Raw genomic sequence first — 17680 nt, forward strand, 5'->3', positions numbered from 1 at the left:
TTGAGAGCTGGCCAAGCCTTAATAACGAGGCTATCCCACTGTGGGTGTACTGAAATTTACGACATCCACAAACGTGGGATACTCCACTGCAAAAGTGTACCAAAGTGAGTGAAGTGAAGAGGCAGTGTTACAAAGGCTCAGCAACTCTGATAACAACTAGTCGGTGAGGAAGAAGCAGCAAAAAAGACAGTATCAATTGAGTAATTTCTCTCAAAGGAACTAGATGCAGAGTAGACCACTCAGCCCTTCAAGCTTGCTCTACAGTTCAGTATAGTTATATATGGTCATCAATCTCAACATCTTTTTCCTGTTTTCTATCCATGCACTTGGACGTCTTTCATTTCTAACCAAAACAAAAGTATTTTTTGATCATACCTACCTATTCTGTTGTAAGACCTAGAGCCCATTCTGAGACAGTGACACCTGGTTCTAGATTCCTAAACCAGTGGAAACATCCACCTTGTAACTAGTTTATTTAGTCCTGTTATAATCGTATGTTTCAATCAGGCCACATCTCATTCTTCTAAACTCCTGATAATAAAAAAATAGGTGCAGTCAAGTCAATTTCTCCTCATATTGCAGTTCTGCCATCATTGGTACCAGTTTATTGAAGCTTTCCTGCACATCCTCTGTTGCAAATATGTCCTCCCTTAGGCAGCGAAACCAAACCTGCACAAAATACCGCAGGTGTGGTTTTATTAATGTGCTGTATAACTTCAGAATGGTCGCCACCGTTCTGAACTTAAATACTGTGGCAATTAAAGCCAACGTGAATTTTGCCTCAATAATTGCTTGCTGCACCTGCCTGTTTACTTCCATACAAGTAACCTAGACCCTTTTGTGCATCTACATCTGCAAGGGACAGTCAAATATCAGCAACAATCGCTGAGTATAACTGAATGGTTGGAATGGTGGCAGCGCAAAATTAGAACTTTTAAATCTGAAATTTGTTTCTTCTTTTTTTTTAGCCAATCCTTAATAGTTTCGCTTTTGTCCCTGTAATATGAAACATCCACCATAGAGGCTGGGTTGGAACAATTTAATCACATAATAAAGAAACAGATTTAAGGAAGAAAGGTTTTAAATCCTTTTAAATGTATTCACGCCAATAAATGATCGACCATAGCAGTACGCTACAAGCTTTTTTCTTGAATTTTCTTTTGCTGTATTTTCACTTACAATGCCAAATCAGGACCTGAATTGATCTTTTCCTGTTTCCATCCTTGCAATTATCTTCATTTTGAAACGTTTACCCAATTTCCTCTTGGTGGCTAATATTAGCAGCAGCAGCGGGTCCACGCATTGAGTGAACGGGAAGGAGGCTGCAGAAAAAATGTATGAGGCCCTCCATCAGCCCAGTTCTGTTTACCAGGTTTCCCCAGATCTCTCACAGACAGGGACAGCTGTTTCAAAGAGAGATTGTGAGGTGAATGCAGGAAAACTAACTGGACAGGTGAGACTGGCCTCGGTGAAGCGATTCAGTGTCTATTTTACTCAATATCTGTTCATTTTCTCCATACTGTCATCTGTCACACTGGAGAATGTTTGATGTGAAATGTTCATTATGAATGTAATGTGTTTGCAAGTGTCTTCAAGTATCTCTGAGCGACACAGACTGTAATGAAATAGAGTCCAACTCGTCCACTCCAACCAGATATCCTAAATTGAACTAGTCCTATTTGCTTGTGTTTGGCTCATTTCCCTCGAAACAGTTCCTATACGTGTACTCATCCTCATGCCTTTTAAACATTGTAATTATACCTACCTCTATCACTTCCCCTGGCAGCTCGTTCCATACACGCACCACCCCCGTGTGAAAAAGTTGCCCTTCAAGTCCCTTTTAAGTCATTCCCCTCTCACCTTAGACCTGTGCGCGCTAGTTTTAAACTTCCGACCCTGGGAAAATGACCTTTTCTATTCACCTTATCTAAGGTAGCCCTTCAATACTCCAAGGGAAGAATATGTCCCAGCCTATTCAGTCTCTCCTTGTAGCTCAAATACTCTACTCCCAGCAACATCTCTGAATTTTTGTACACCCTTTCCAGTTTAACAATATACTTCCTGTAGTGGGCGACCAGAATAATATCCCAAAAGTAGCTCACCGACATCTTGTGCAGCCGCAACATGACGTTGCTGTGATTCTGATCCAATTGCCTTTGCACAGAAGCCCTCGCCACTCCTCAGTCGCCGACCCTAGCATGTGCCGCCAGTCACCGACCTTCCGAACTTTGTCTCGCCCGTCTCTCCTTCCTCTTGTTTTAAAACATCCTTGTTTTGGACTTTTTTCAAAAAAAATCCAGAAACAGTACTACAAATGATAAAGACAGTAATTACTGCACCAAGGAAGTGAGGAAATCCAATTCCAGCGCGGAAAATACCTCAAATGTAGAAGCAGCTCTTACAGGCACGATCCTCTCCTGTCTACCAGTCTATTTTTCCTGGAATAATAAGATTGTCCAATCATTAGAGACTGGGTGCAGCAAAAATTCACCAAGACTTTGCACGAATAACCGGCGATTAGTGTTACATCTGCAAACTCCACAGTTTGTACTGTTTAATAAGCAGGAAGCTTATTTGGGGAATCTGGAACTCGTCACGGAATCCGATAATGAGCAGCTGATTGAGCACTGAAGGTAGAAAGATTCAAAGTGGTGTTTTGATCACAAAAGAGAGCTGCAGAAGTTGTCATTGGGCATGTTCCTGACACAGGTCAATGATTGTCGGAAGCCAGTGAAATCAAGGCAGACTGGGTAACTGTAAGTCAGTGTCAAAACCACTTGACATTGTCATCAAATATCAAGCAGAAAACTGAGAAAAGTCAGCTTATTCTATATCTTTCAGTTTAGTTCCTTCGCCATTTTACCTGTAATCAGGGACGGATATTAGAGAGAGAAAAAACCTTTTGTTGTTGTTGTTGTTTGTACTATCTATCCTACATGTGGACGAATTCATGTGGATTTCGATTTAAAGATGGTATACTTTGAGAATATACATTAGTAATTAATAATTTATTTTTGCCACCAGTTAGAAGGAATTTTACTCTAAATATACATATCTATATTTTCTTTTCTGTTATTTAGAGCGCACATGTCTCAGATTGCTTATTTTAGATAGAGGTTACGGTCAGACATCGAATCCTAGAGATTTATTGCACATTTGTGACAGCTTGTGAAGCAATGTAATTTGATGTGAGGTCGTGTGAACTAATATCCAGCGCAATATTCTCAACAGGGGCGTGATACTAGAGTCTTACCATGATGTGATAACAGGGCAATTAGAAATGATCCACTATGTTAGAAAATGTCGATGTCAATTTAAGAAAGGGAAATCATATCTGAAAAAGGCTGAACTTTCTTTTACGGACAGGCTCGTATAATGTTACACTCCCAGCTGATGTTCCTACGAGGCAAGTCAGATCCAGAATAGAATTCTCCTGATCATTTTTTTTTTCAGTTGAAGTTGACAGTCTTTCACTTAAACATAGCCACACAGGGCTGCAGAGTTGGTGTTATCAAGAAAGCAGAAATTACTGACGCAAAATAAATATAAAATAAATCAAATAAATGCAACTTGAAATTTGAAACAACGCAGAGAACCAGACTGTCATCCACAACTTAATATCAATTCCCACGTACTCAAAATGTAGAGAAATTTCCCTCCTTTACAAAATCTGTAGTTTGGTTTAAATTGCTTCTTCTTAGTTTCAGTCCTATGCCTTACACAACTAAGATATTAGGCTTTCTCAGAATTGAATCACAAAGGCAAACTTCTAACTTTTAACGAGAGTCTTTTACGAGCTACATTCTTTCACTGTGATCACGTAATTCCTGTACTGCTCCTTTTTCCTATCAGAGAACTAAACAAAAGCTTAATAATTCTGTTAAATCCTTGCTTTAATATTTTCTTTCTCCAGGTTTAAATCCTCGTGGTAGAATGAAATTCCAGAAGGCACGTACCTGTTTAAGAGTCATGTTTGAGCAACTCAGTTAATTTCTACAATCCTTCACAAAAACAAAAATACCAACATTTTCGGTGGAACAGTGGCTCAGTGGCTAGCAAAGCTGCCTCACAGTGCCAGAGACCTGGATTCGTTTCCAACAGTCTGTGTAGAGTTTGCGAATTCTCCCCATGTCTGCGTTCCCTTCCACAGTCCAAAGACGTGCAGGTTCGAAGAATAGGCCGTGCTAAATTGCCCACAGTGTCCAGGGACTGTGAAGACGTGATGGATTCGCCATTGCGAATGTAGGGTAGGGGTGAGATGCTGTTTGGAGGGTGAGTGTGGACTTGATGAGCCGAGTGGCCTGCTTCCACACTGTGGGGATTCTATGGTTCTATAACACTCAAATCCCACTAATTCAAAAGCGAAATTCCAAAATAAGTTTAGATCAGACACCTTTCATCTCAACTGGTAAGGGAAACCAACGGTATGACATTATTGGATTTTCAGACAGTTTTTTCATAAGTTGCCATATGAGTGGTTCGTGAGTAGATTAGAGTACATGGGATTGGGGGAAACATAAGGAATAGATTGAGAAATAGCTGGCAGACAGGAGACAAGAATGAATGGTTCTCTTGGAGTCGAAAGTGATGAGGAGTGTGGAATTTTGGGGATCAGTACTTAAGTCCTATCTTTTCACACTGCTCCAAATATTCAAATGGCTCGATGGGAGCAAATTTCCTGTCAGTTTCCCAGGAAACTGAAGATTCTAATACACATTTTTTTCTGGGTTTGTATCTTCCATCAATAACTATTAAAGTCACGGAATTCACAGAGATTAAATTCAGTTCAATTAAGATATAACCAGCAACATTTGGATGAAAAAATAGCGATCCCAACTTCTCCTCCTAATTTAATCTGATCCCTAAAGTCAGCACTCACAATCCAACAAAACATTCTGCGACCGCACACACTTTCTAGACCGTAACGATGCACCACAACCCTCTCTGGCCCCAACGGACCCCTCTTCATGTCGCTGCCACTTCGATCTCCATGTTGATCCCGTCATGACTAACACCTCATTGGACTTGGCACTTTTAACCTGCCAGACATAACATCGCTCCGCACTGGATGTGACACATACACATCGCTTCCAGGCCAAAGACACGCCTCTTTCCAGCAGAAATAACGAATCCCACATCATCAGCTCTCCATCATTTACCTGATTTCCAACACACCCGGAGTAAATTAACCAATACCAAGCTGCCCTACTCACTAAGAAACTCATCCATTCGGCACCTTGCAGAGCTGGAACTCACACGTGGTAAGTTATAAATTACATGAACTATTAAAGTGACTGGCTATACTCTATACTAAACACCAAGAAAATGAAGGCACGATTTGAAACCCTCAAACTTTCCTGCACGAGTGAGGAACTGTTAGATTTCATGTATGATCCACATTTCTGAAGGACCAGGATCAGTCTTCCCAGTCGGAAATACTGAACTCAATCCGCATGCAATACAATAGACATCGAATGGCAATCTGACAGTGTTTTTCATTGAGCTCAATCATGGCTCAGACGGAAGTTGTGCTTCGGGACCATGCGGAACTGTAGAAACAGCAGACTTCACGGCAATTTCCGGGACATTGAAGATTCCAGTCAGCAGTTTTCCTATATCTTGAACACTTAATAAGAATTCGTTAATGCTGCAGAATTCTGATGGTTCTAAAGTTGCCCTGGAAAAGTTAGAGGTTTGAAGACCCAGTCTCATTTCTGGGTAATACTTCTTTTTAAAACATTCATTTATGGAACATGAGTGTGGCTGGCTCCAGCATTTATTGCTGATTGCTAGTTGTCATTAAGAAGGTAATGGTGAGCTGCCTTCCTGAACTCCCATGTGCTGTAAGTATACCCACAAGGCTGTTAACAAGGAACTCGAAGGATTTTGATCCAGCAACACTGAAGGAATGGTGATATATTTCCAAGAAAGGATGGGTAGTGGTTTGGAGGAAAGCTTGCAGTTGGCAATGTTCCCATATGTTATCTGCCCTTGGCCTCCTTGGGGTTGATGGAATTTGTTTGGAAGATGCTCCCTGAGGACCCTTGATGGATTTCCCCAGTGAACATGCAGATAGTAAGCCTTGCTGTTGCTGACCCCTTCTGGTTGAGACAGTTAATATTTGTGGATAAGGGGCCAAGCAAGTGCCTTATTTCATCCTGGATGGTGTCAGTTTCGTGAACTCTGTTGGAGTTGTACTTATCCAGGCAAGTGGGGAATATTCCATCACGTTCCTTTCTTGTGCCCTAAAAGACTGTGATCAGGCTTTTGGATCAGGAGATGAGTTTCTTGCTGCAGATATTGCTATGCTCTGACCAGCACTTGTCGCTATTGTATTTCTACGGCTAATTCAGTTCGTTTCTGGACAATCGCAACCCTCGGATTTTGAAAATGGTGGACTCAATGATGGTAGCTCAATTGTATTTCAAGTGCGATGGTTCGTTGTCTGCGTTAACGATGCCATTGCCTGGCATCTTTATGGATTGAATTTTATTTCCCACTTTTTTAGTGCATGCTGAATATTTTTCGGGTCTTGCTGCATTTCGACATAGCCTACTTCAGTGTCTGTTGACTCACTACTGGTGTCAAAAATTGTGCAAATTAGCAGTAAAATCATCAAATGCATCTTCCCCGTGTGTTAATCACACAAAATTGATGATAACAATGTTCCCGAACCCCGAAATCTCGACAAGGAGACCTTCAATGAACACATTATTAACCTGCACTCGACGCACCACATCTTAGTTCTGCTCTCAGACCATGCAAGTGCAACCCACTGCCACTAAACACAACACCACACCTCCCAGTAGACTGCCGCTCCACTGAACCTGACACCCGCTCTCCTCAGTGGACTTGACGCCAAGATTCATCTGTTGAACATGCAGCAACACTATTACAATGAAATATACCCACGTGACTTATCATCCATCTGGAATCCTGTAAATCTAAACACCTGGCATCCTACCCCTGTGCCGATATGATCACTTGTCGCTCAGCTATCTCACCATCCTGGCACACTTCCCTCTGGTTCCGTAACCATTTATCGAACTGTTACCTATATATACAATGTTACCCTTTCACAGGAGCTATGAACATGTCTGGTTGCTCTGTCGAAAATGCAAATCACAGAATACAGCAACAACGTCCTTGATGGAGTTGAGGCACTTAAATTCCACAGGCCACCCTGTACAACGAGGCAAATGTTGGATTTAAGGAATACTGTGCAAGACTGCAGAAGCCAGGAGAAGAAGTACGGGCCTGAAATATGCAGCTAGCTCCTAATATATTTAAAAAAAAAACGAACTGGAGCGGAAGCAAACTGTGATTGTCATTACTCCACATATCCGTGCCAATACTCGTCCACAGATTTATATGACTACTGGAGAAGTGCGGACTGGTGCTCCACATCGGGACCGTGTGAAAGCACAGCTGACAACATGGGAATTGTGTAAAAATTTAATTTCCTAATGAACAATGCCCCTGCATCTGGAATTAACTGTTAGAGTCGGAGAATTGATCTTAAACTGAATAGAGATCCAGGAAACATAAGAAGATTAGAAACATTTCGTTTCTCTGAAGCGACTCGCCACTGACTCCGACTCCTCGAAGACCTTTCACCAAGTGGGCACATGAACATGGGAACAGGGACAGAGCATTCAGCTCTGCGAGCCTATTTGGCTATTCAAGGAGATCATGGCTAATGCGTGGCCAACTCCATGTGCCTGCTTTTGATCCACAACCGTTAAGACCTGTGTCTCACAAAATGTTATCGATCTCAGTTTTAATATTAACAACTAGCATTACACAGCCTTTATGTGTAGAATTTTCCGAATCGCTCTCCTGAATGGTCTTGCCTTATTTGTTAATCTATGCCCCCTCGTTCTAGAATCCTAGACTAGTAGAAATAGTTTATCTACCCTGTCTTTTCCTGGTCTACCGAAGTTCTCCCATAACAAAATCCACAATGATTCACCTGATGCTGTTCCACAAAGCAATTCAGCTGCAAATCTGCAAGACAGGCACCTAACCTTAACCTTAAAGTCCTCCCTTACTACCTTGGCCTTCCCAGACTGTTCAGCCTCACTCATGATGCTCTGGTCCACCCGGGACTCGACTCCATCACCTGTGCAAGTCTGCCAGTCTGGACTGGACACCCTCCATCACCACTGCCCTGACCAACACGGCCTCGCTATCATATGTCCGCTGCCCTGACCTCGAGAAACATATAAAACCCCTCTGACATGTTGGATCAATCAGTTCTCATACAGAAACGTACACATGTCTGATACCTCATTATTGCTAGACCAGACAACCACATGACTCCTTGATACCGATACTGCTTCAGCTGGCTTGACCCCACTGGAACTGAAGTTGGCTCGATCACTCCAGGAACAGAGATGCTTTCCTGCTCCGATTGATTGCACCTCACCCCTGCCCCTCGCAAGCCTTCGAGCAACACTCTCTGCATCCCAGCCCGACGGCCCAGAGACCTGATCCCCTTCACCCCTGGTGAGACGCCAGCCCAATACTGTTTTCCTGATTAGACCCAACAAACGCCCACCCCCCAACCTAAACTGTTGTACACGCATTCAGTATGGACCATGGCCAACTTGTGCTGTGGCCTTCAGCGCTTTGCACTTATCAGATCTGTACTTAACTGAACCAAAGCCCCAGCTGGGCCTCCTCCTGTTGTCAGTCTGACCCAACACCCTCTCCGCCCCAGGATTGAACTCTCACCACTCAACTGTCGGAGCTAGCACAAACATCACCATGAGTCCCCATCACTGCATCCAACACTCAACAAAACCACTCATTCCCTTGTTTGGCAATGCACCCAGCTACTACCCTATCCACCTGGCAGCCCATATTCCTTCTTACCTAGTATGGTGCATGCCACCTGTGTAGAAACTATCTGCTTCACCCACCTGGCGTAGTAAATCATCAACCCGCCTTCACCACTTTCATTCTTCGACCTGTTTAACCCCACCTGAAATGCCTATATTACCCTTATACGGCAGATCGCAAAGTGGCTGGCTGTGCTGTTGGATGTTAAGACAGAGAACGTGGAACGCTGATGTTGAAATGATGAGGGGCTTGCATTTGGTTTCCTTTCTGATCCTTCTGATGCGAGATCGTGGATTCCTGGACAGCTCCATAAGGAACGTCCGTTACCAGGAATGCCCAGCACAGAAGATGTCTGAAGGTAAGTGACTAATGTTTAATCCAATCAGTATAAAATCTCTGAACAGAATTTCTGGGCCGATCATTCAGAACTAAATCAATAGCTCCATTGACAAATGTGGAAGAAGGAAAGAAAGAATGTAAGGAGTTTAAAGAAAAAAATGTCATTTAGTAAATTTGTTAGATCGTTTTGAAACAGTAGCAGAGAAGTTTGCTCAAAGGAAAGCTGTTGATATGGTGTACATGGCGTTGGATAACGTCAAAGGGCGTTTGATGTAATGGTGCACAACAGGCGCGGGCAAGTTTGATGGAACAGGAGGCGCAGCAGGAACGTACATTTGGAACTAGCTCTAAGACCGAAAATATAGAGTAATGGTGACCGGATATTTTACAAGCTGGAGGAAGTATTGTAAAAGGAGTTCCCCAGGTATCAGTGTCGGTGTTGGGTGCAGAGAGAACAGTTCAAAAATTTGCGAATTAACCGACATTTGGAAGCTGTTTGAATCGAGATGGGGATAGTGTAGTACTTCACAAAAACTAGAAAAAACTGGTGGAATTGGTTAAAGATGGTAGAAGTGATTCAATGTGTAGAAATGTGTGATGGATCATTTTGCTGAGAAGAACATGGAGAGTCCATGTAAACTAAAGCATCCAAGTCGCAAAGGGATGCAGGAGCACAGGGACCTGCGTATGAGTGCCGAAATATCATTGATTGTGGCAGGACAGGTTAAGAGACTGATTAATGGCGCCGACAGTGGCTTGAAATTTATTAATAGGGACGTTGAGTACAAGAACAACAACGCCTTGTTCAACTTGTCAAGTCAGGATGCTGACCTGATCGAAAGTGTTGCATCCAGAGACACAATTTTGGAACAGTGTGATAGCCTTAAAAAAAGTGCAAAAGAGATGAGAATCTTTACAGGAATTCGAAACGTCATTTGTGAAAATCGATTGACGACTGGTTTTATTAGAAAAAAGAAAGTTCTGGAAGAGATTTGATAGCGTTTATATGATCATGAGAGACATGGACTTGGACAGATTGTTCCAATACAACAAAGGATTGTGAATGATAGAACTTAAAGAATTTATTAGCAGAACCAGAAAAGAGGATAAAGATAAAACACATTAATGCATCGAGATGTTCCTATCTGGGATACATTGCCTAACAATGCGCTGCAGGTGGGTCCAATAAACCAGTCAAAAGCCGCACCTCCATCTCCTACCGACTAACCTCATCCCGCCCCCTTGACCTGTCCGTCCTCCCTGGACTGACCTATCCCCTCCCTAACTCCCCACCTACACTCACCTTTACTGGCCCCATCCCCGCCTCTTCGACCTGTTTGTTTCCTCTCCGCCTATCCTCTCCTCTATCCATCTTCTATCCGCCTCCCACTCTCTCCCTATTTATTTCAGAACCCCCTTCCCCTCCCCCTTTTCTGATGAAGGGTCTAGGCCCGAAACGTCAGCCTCTCTGCTCCTATGATGCTGCTTTACCAGCTGTGTTCATCTAGCTCTGCACCTTGTTGTCTCGGATTCACCAGCATCTGCAGTTCCCACTATCTCTGAGTCAAAATAGATTAGTTTGTTTTTAAGAAAGAATGTGCTTGGCTGTTGCGAGAAGGGGGGAATTGCACCAGTTGAGTTGCTCATTCTGAGAACTAGTGACGAGAGACGTTGGATCGAATTGTCACCTCTGAATAGGATGTAAGATTTCTGTGAGGCTGTGAAGGAAATCAGGAAGGCTTGTCATGCGAAAATCTAAAACTGTCCAGTGATAAAGCTGAACATGCCCGTGCTCATTTGGAGTTATCAGGATTGTGATAAACACAATTTTGCAAATTGAAAACATCAATAAATGAGAACAGAAACTGGGGAAATGAAGCTGAGCAGCATATTAGGGAGATCTGAGTAAACTGTGGAGGATGAGGACAGACTGAATAGTAAATTGGTGGATTCATTACGTTTATGTTCATGTAACTGACCTGCTGTCAGAGATCAGAATGAAAATACTGGTTAATAATCAACAAGAACAAACTCAGCAGAGGAACATAGGGAGTTGTAGATAGCTAGATATTCGGTTTATAATCTTTCAGAATCTCTTCCAACATATACAGAAGCAAAACCTCGGTATTGGTCTTCCATTTCAGAACTGAAAAGGCTTTCTGTGAACAACATCTGCAGTTTCCAAAGAACGTCATTTTCACTGGGAAAGTGGGTTTGATGAATGTGTCAATGATCACACGTTTCCCGTTTAATTTTTAAACGGTTTTATTTCAGTGGCAGTGCAAATCTTTTTCACTGTATTCCTGTCTTCGGGTACACGTAATAATAAAATCCCTAATCTAAATCTTCCCAGAAAAATTCTCGACGTTTCAACTGGGTGACTGGGAAACATGCCTAAAATCCCAGAGTGAAACGGGTGAATCTCAACTGCTAAGACCAGTGTAAATGCTTGAAAGCAGTAGCAGAATTTGTGGAATATAGTTGATTGATCGAGTTTTTCTCGCAAATTCTGTTTTCATTACAGTGAAGAAAGTTGCCTGCTTGTCCAAATGACTGGTAATGATGTCAATGCAGCTGCTGCATGATCCCACGGGAGGTGTGTCTCCATTATAAACAACCGTTTCTCTTCATCTCTGATCTTGCAGTCAGTGGCAGTTCCGTGTCAAGTGACAGGATTCTCAGGCATGAGTGCGCCATACTTTTCTTATCCATTTACCACGTTACCGCCAATTGTGCAGACTGCCATGGTTTACTATCCGATTATAGCAGTTGTTGGAATCCCCGGTAAGTGATTATCTTCAGTTACGAACTGTATAAATCAGGGAAAACGCTGTTTCTGCTCTTATCTCGGACATTCTCCTTTCAACATGTTTACCTCACACCAATCAAAAACCAGAAATCCAATTTGTTTCTTGACCATGTCCCTGGTCGCTAACAGTTCATGTATTGTCTTTTAAATATTCCTTTAACTTGATGACAGATGTTGTGTTCTAATTTCTGGATTGCTTTTAAGTTTGCAAAGTGATTCAGATTTCATTCTGAGTCCTCTCTCAGTCTAACACAATGAACGTGTTCAATTATTTCTGGCACCAATCTGTAATCAGTCAACTCTTCTCTCGCCGAGCGGGAATTCTGTTGTCTTCAGCTGATGCGAAGCTGTTTGTTTCTGCCCCAACCTCCCTCCCTGCAGCCAGACCGGGGAGAGTGGTAGTTCTAGACACTGAGAAATCCATTTAAATGATGCTGCGTTCACCTGGAAAACACTCTGGGTTTTGATTCCAAGCAGATATCCGGTTTTGAAATTTCAGAAATTTTAGAAATCAATGGACTTATATTCCCTTTGCATCACCTGCTCCCTGTGATATTCGATTTGGGATCATAATGCAGTCTTCGGAGTTCTCATGTATTTCCCTTTGTGCAGCGAGCAATTTCATTTAGGATTATAGTTTATTTATAACGTCACACAGAAGCTCCAGAATTGATGATATGGCACAGTATCCTGTAATCCTGTGTAAGATAATGTACTTATTTTCAGTAAACAATATAATGGTAGAAGGGGTCAGTATGGCGAGGGGGATTGACACTGTTCTCTGCAGCAAGCAGTGTGCGTCTAGAACATTACACTGTGCCACGGTTCAGGTCTTCTGCTTTGGGCTAGAGAGGAAACTACAGTCCAATGGTAAGAGTCCAATCTTCACATTAATTGTATGGGCCGACAGTATTGGAAGGAGAAGGAGAGAGATTCGGCACAGTTAGTGTGATGAGCTCGACCACAAATTACAAACAAGGACCTCAAAGAAAATATGATCATTGTTTTCTTCCAGCCTGTACTTATAACCACTGACCTGTGACTATAACTTGACAACTCGAAGCTTTTATCCTCACCGGGTATCCGTTGTCCTTTGCTACTGCTGGATCCAAACCCAGCTGTTGGGTCGCATCGCATCTCAAAGAGAGAGAGAGAGTGGGTGGTACTGGTCTTAACTTTAGTTAACAAAGCCGAGAAAATGGCTGAACTATGAGTGGGGGAGCACTTTGCAGACAGCAACCATAACCCCGTTAGATTGAAGATGGTTATGGAAAAGAGCAAGTATGCCCTGGAAATCAAACTCCTCAACTACAAGAAGGGTGATTTTAAGAAGACGAGGTATGATTTAGCCAGAGTGAACTGGGAACAAATACTTTCAGGAAAATCTATCTCAGAACTGTAGGATACGTTCAATGAAGAAATATGGAGAGTATAGGGCCCATATGTCCCAAAAAAGCAAACGGGTGGGGCGATCAAATTCTGTGAACCCAGAACATTGAGGAATAATGATCATTGGATCAAGAGAAAAGGGGAAGTTTATGGTCTAGTCAATAAAGTGTGGAGCTGGAGGAACACAACAGGTCAGGCAGCATCAGAGGAGCACAAGAGTTGACGGTTCGGCTTTAAACCCTTCATCAGCTTATGGTGGATACATTGTGTTCAAAACAGGAGAAGCCCTTGAGGAGTTTAGGAGGCGCCAGATTTACTTTAAGAGGGAGATTCAGCGAGCGGAAAGGGGACATGAAAGGATCGCAGCAGGTAAAATAAAGGGAACCCTAGTTGTTCTACAAGTACATTGAGGATAAGAAGGATAATGAGGGAGAGAGCAAGGCCCATTAAGGTCCACAGTGGTAATTTGTGCGTGCTTATACAGGATGTAGGTAGACTTCAAAATGAATGCTTTGAGTCAGTGTTCGTTACAGACAGAGATGGTGTGAGTATAGAAATCTGGCAGATGTTCCATGACGCAATAAAAAAAATTAGCATAGACAGAGAGAAGGTTCTGAGTACACTGACAGGGTTAAAAGTAAATCTCCAAGATAGGGTGAAACATGCCTGAGGTTGTTGACTGTGTCAAAGAAACAGGGGCATATGCAAAAATCTTCAATTCTTCATTGACAACAGAAGAGATGTTCGAAAACAATCAATGTGGTTATTCAAGAAGGAAGCAAGGGATAAACTAGAAAACTGCAGGGCAGTCAGTCTAACGTCAGCAGTGGAGAAAATATTGGGAGGGAACCTTAGGGACAGAAATAATCTTCAGTTAGAGAGCCAGTGAATAAGTAAGAACAGTCAGCAGAATTTTGTTACAGCAAGATCACACCTGACCAATTTGATTGACTTATTTTTTCAAAGATAAGACCAGGTGTGTAGATGTGGACAATGCTTTTGATCTCATCTGCTTGGACCTTAGCAAGGCTTTTGATAAGCTCTCACATTGAGAGATTGAAAGCAATGGTAAGGGCCCATGAGATCCAAGAAAATTGGCAAAATGGATCCACAATTGATTGAGTGGCAGGATGCTGATTGTGATGGTTGAGGGATTTCTTTCTCTGGCTGGAAGACTGTGTAAGTCTTGGGTCCTTGCTGTTGTGTTCCATATAAATGATTTAGATTTGGATGCAGAAAGTTTGATCAGGAAGGTTGCAGATGATACAAAAAAAAGTGGTGGTGAATAGTGAGAAGGATGGGTTTGGTCTACAGGAGAGTACAGACAGGCTGGTCAGATCGGCTGAGCAGTGGAAATGTAATTCAATCCTCAAAAATGTGAGGTGATGCACTTGAGCAGGAAAAAAACAAGGCAAGGGAATATATGACGAATGGACCGACCCTGAGAAGCCTCGATGATCACACGCACCTCAGTTGTGTTTGTCTACTGGTCCTTTAAGATATCAGGAGAGGAGGATAAAGTGGTTAAGAAGGCAAACTATATATTTGCCTTTACAAGCTATGGCATAATGTTTAAGAGGAGGAAGGTTATGTTGAAACTGCATAAATTATTGGGTGAGCCAATGTTAAAGTATTGTGTGCACTTATGGAAGGATGTGACTGCAGCAGAGCAGGTGGAAAAAATGATCAGATGTTGCATGGGCTGGAGAGTTTCAGCTGTGGAGACAGATTTGTCTGGCTAGGGTTCCGTTCCATTGAGCAGACTAAATTAAGAGGGAACATGATTGAATTATGTCAAATCATGAAGGCACCAGTCGGTTAGATAGTAAGAACCGTTTCCCCTTGGTGGAGTTATCAACGACCAGGGAGGATAGATTTAAGGTAAGTCAATATTGTTGCGAGGAAATACGAAGAAAAACATTTCCAGCCAGAAATATTTGGAATCTGGAAGTCACTCTATTTAAGGGTTTTGAGGCAGGAACCTCACAACAACTAAGAAGCTGTTAAGTCTGTGCCTGTGGTGCCAATACATACAAGGCTATGGGCCAAGTATTGGGAAATAGGATTCGAACAAGTAAATGGTTAATTGGACCAGTGCAGATGCAATGGGTCGGATGGCCTATTTCTGTGTTCTAGACCTCTATGACTCTAAAGCATAGTTTGATGAGTTTCATTCTTTGTATTTTCAATCAATGAAAATAGGTTTATTTCTATAAGTTATTTTTTATTGCAATTTTTTTATTGCAAACTCGCTTGCAATTTCTTGGGAATTCCGATGGTTTTGCACCAAATATTTCACCGTTACAAGTGAAAAGGAGCAACAGCAGGATTTTTTTTTAAAAAACTACTTGGACTGTTCCGTACGATCCAGTGAAGGAGCTTATTTTGACGGATTTAATTCATTTGCAACTTTATGTTCCCATCTATTCACTTGTGCAATTCCAGTCACAGTAATATTCAGATCCCATCAACAGATCGTGAACTAAGTTAGTGATATGAATTAATTTCTTTCTGAATCTGATGTGTGATTCCAGTTTGTTATTCTTTTGCAGCCAATGTGATGACCATTGTGATCCTGTCCAGGGCAAAATGTGGTCTCTCCAGATGTGTCACTCGCTACCTGCTAGGAATGGCATCAGCAGATCTACTGACTCTTCTTACTGATGTGGTATTTTTGAGGATTAATGATCATTATTTCCCAAATACATTCCCAATACTCACCCACGTGTGCTCTGCTAACTATGCCATGGCTCGTGCAGCCACCGATATTTCTGTCTGGTTAACAGTCACTTTCACTTTTGATCGTTTTATCACCATTGGTTGCCACAGGTTGAGGGTCAGATATTGCACAGAGAAAACGGCAGCTGTGGTTATAGGAACTGTCTGTTTTTTATTGTTTCAAACACATTCCCTTCTACTTTGTATTTGATGCAGGCTTTACAATTGACAACGTAGCCTGGGGATGTAATGTGAAAGTTGAATATCACACCGCCGCTGCATGGGTAGCATTTAGCTGGATTGACCGAATTTCAAACCCACTGCTCCCAACATTCCTGATGTTGCTGCTCAATGCTGTGACTGTGGGACACATTTTGACAGCCAGTAAAATCCGTATGAGGTTGAGAAGGAGCAAGAATGGTGTTGATCAGAATGATCCAGAAATGGAAAAGTGAAGGAAATCCATCATCTTACTCTTCACTGTATCTGGAAACTTCTTACTGTTGTGGATGATGTATGTGATATATTTCTTACTGATGCAAATTACAAATCATTATTCTTCAACAAATTGGAATGACCCGATGTTGAGCGCAGACGAGATCAGCTTTATGCTTCTGCTTTTGAGTACCTGTACAAACACATGTATTCATGCAGTCACTCAGGCCAAAGTCAGACAGGAGCTGAAGAATGGGGTGAACTATCCACTCAGAATGATATTGAAATTTCTGAAGCTCTGAAAATAATCGAGGAAGTCTCAGCACTGAATCTGCACTGAATTCCAAATCCCATTCTAGATAATCCATGTGACCAGCCCAAACTCAATAGAGTCCACCTCAACTCCATAAAGCTCCAGTTATAACACTGACAATACACTGTGACAATACATCTGTTTCCAACTGACAATCCGTGTCTGTTTTCAAGAGATAACATTATCGAAAAGTTAATGAGCAGCAGTGTTTTTATTAGTTAGCTTAGAAGTTGGTTTTCCACTGACAAGTGTTCACTGGCTAAAATTTATTGAATGAGCTGACAGAACCTTCGGAAGTAATGTGATTTCTTGAGAGTAAACATGTTATAAATAATTTTACTGACATTGATTTCATCAAGTCAGTAACCTCAGTGTATTGTCCTTGAAAACATTGGTTTGACCAACAATTGTTTTTAACATAAGATAAAGGAATATGACCTTTTTTTTCCTGAACTCTGCTTTATCTGCCAAGACATTTCCAGATCTGTTACTTTTCTCTCGTAATTTCTGTTTTTGTTTCAGTTGTTTTAAAATGCTCAATTCAAAATCATTTCATTTTTTCTTTTTACATAAAGGTATCCCACCTCAATTTTGAAAACAAACCTGAGAAATTCTTAACGACAACAATTACATATACACAAAGAATGTATATGTGTAAAAAACTGTATGTCCTGCATCAGTGTTTACCCAAGATTTTCTGATTCGAGTAAATATAATCAAGAGAAGGCTCAACAACAGCAATTTGCATAAATAGGGATGTTTATTAAGTAATAATAAATGGTTGTAATGGTAAAAAACGAAAAGAGGGGGAGGAAAGCAACACGTCTCATGCC

This window comes from Rhincodon typus, chromosome 35 (assembly GCF_021869965.1).
Source record: "Rhincodon typus isolate 14 chromosome 35, sRhiTyp1.1, whole genome shotgun sequence".
NCBI lineage: Eukaryota > Metazoa > Chordata > Chondrichthyes > Orectolobiformes > Rhincodontidae > Rhincodon > Rhincodon typus.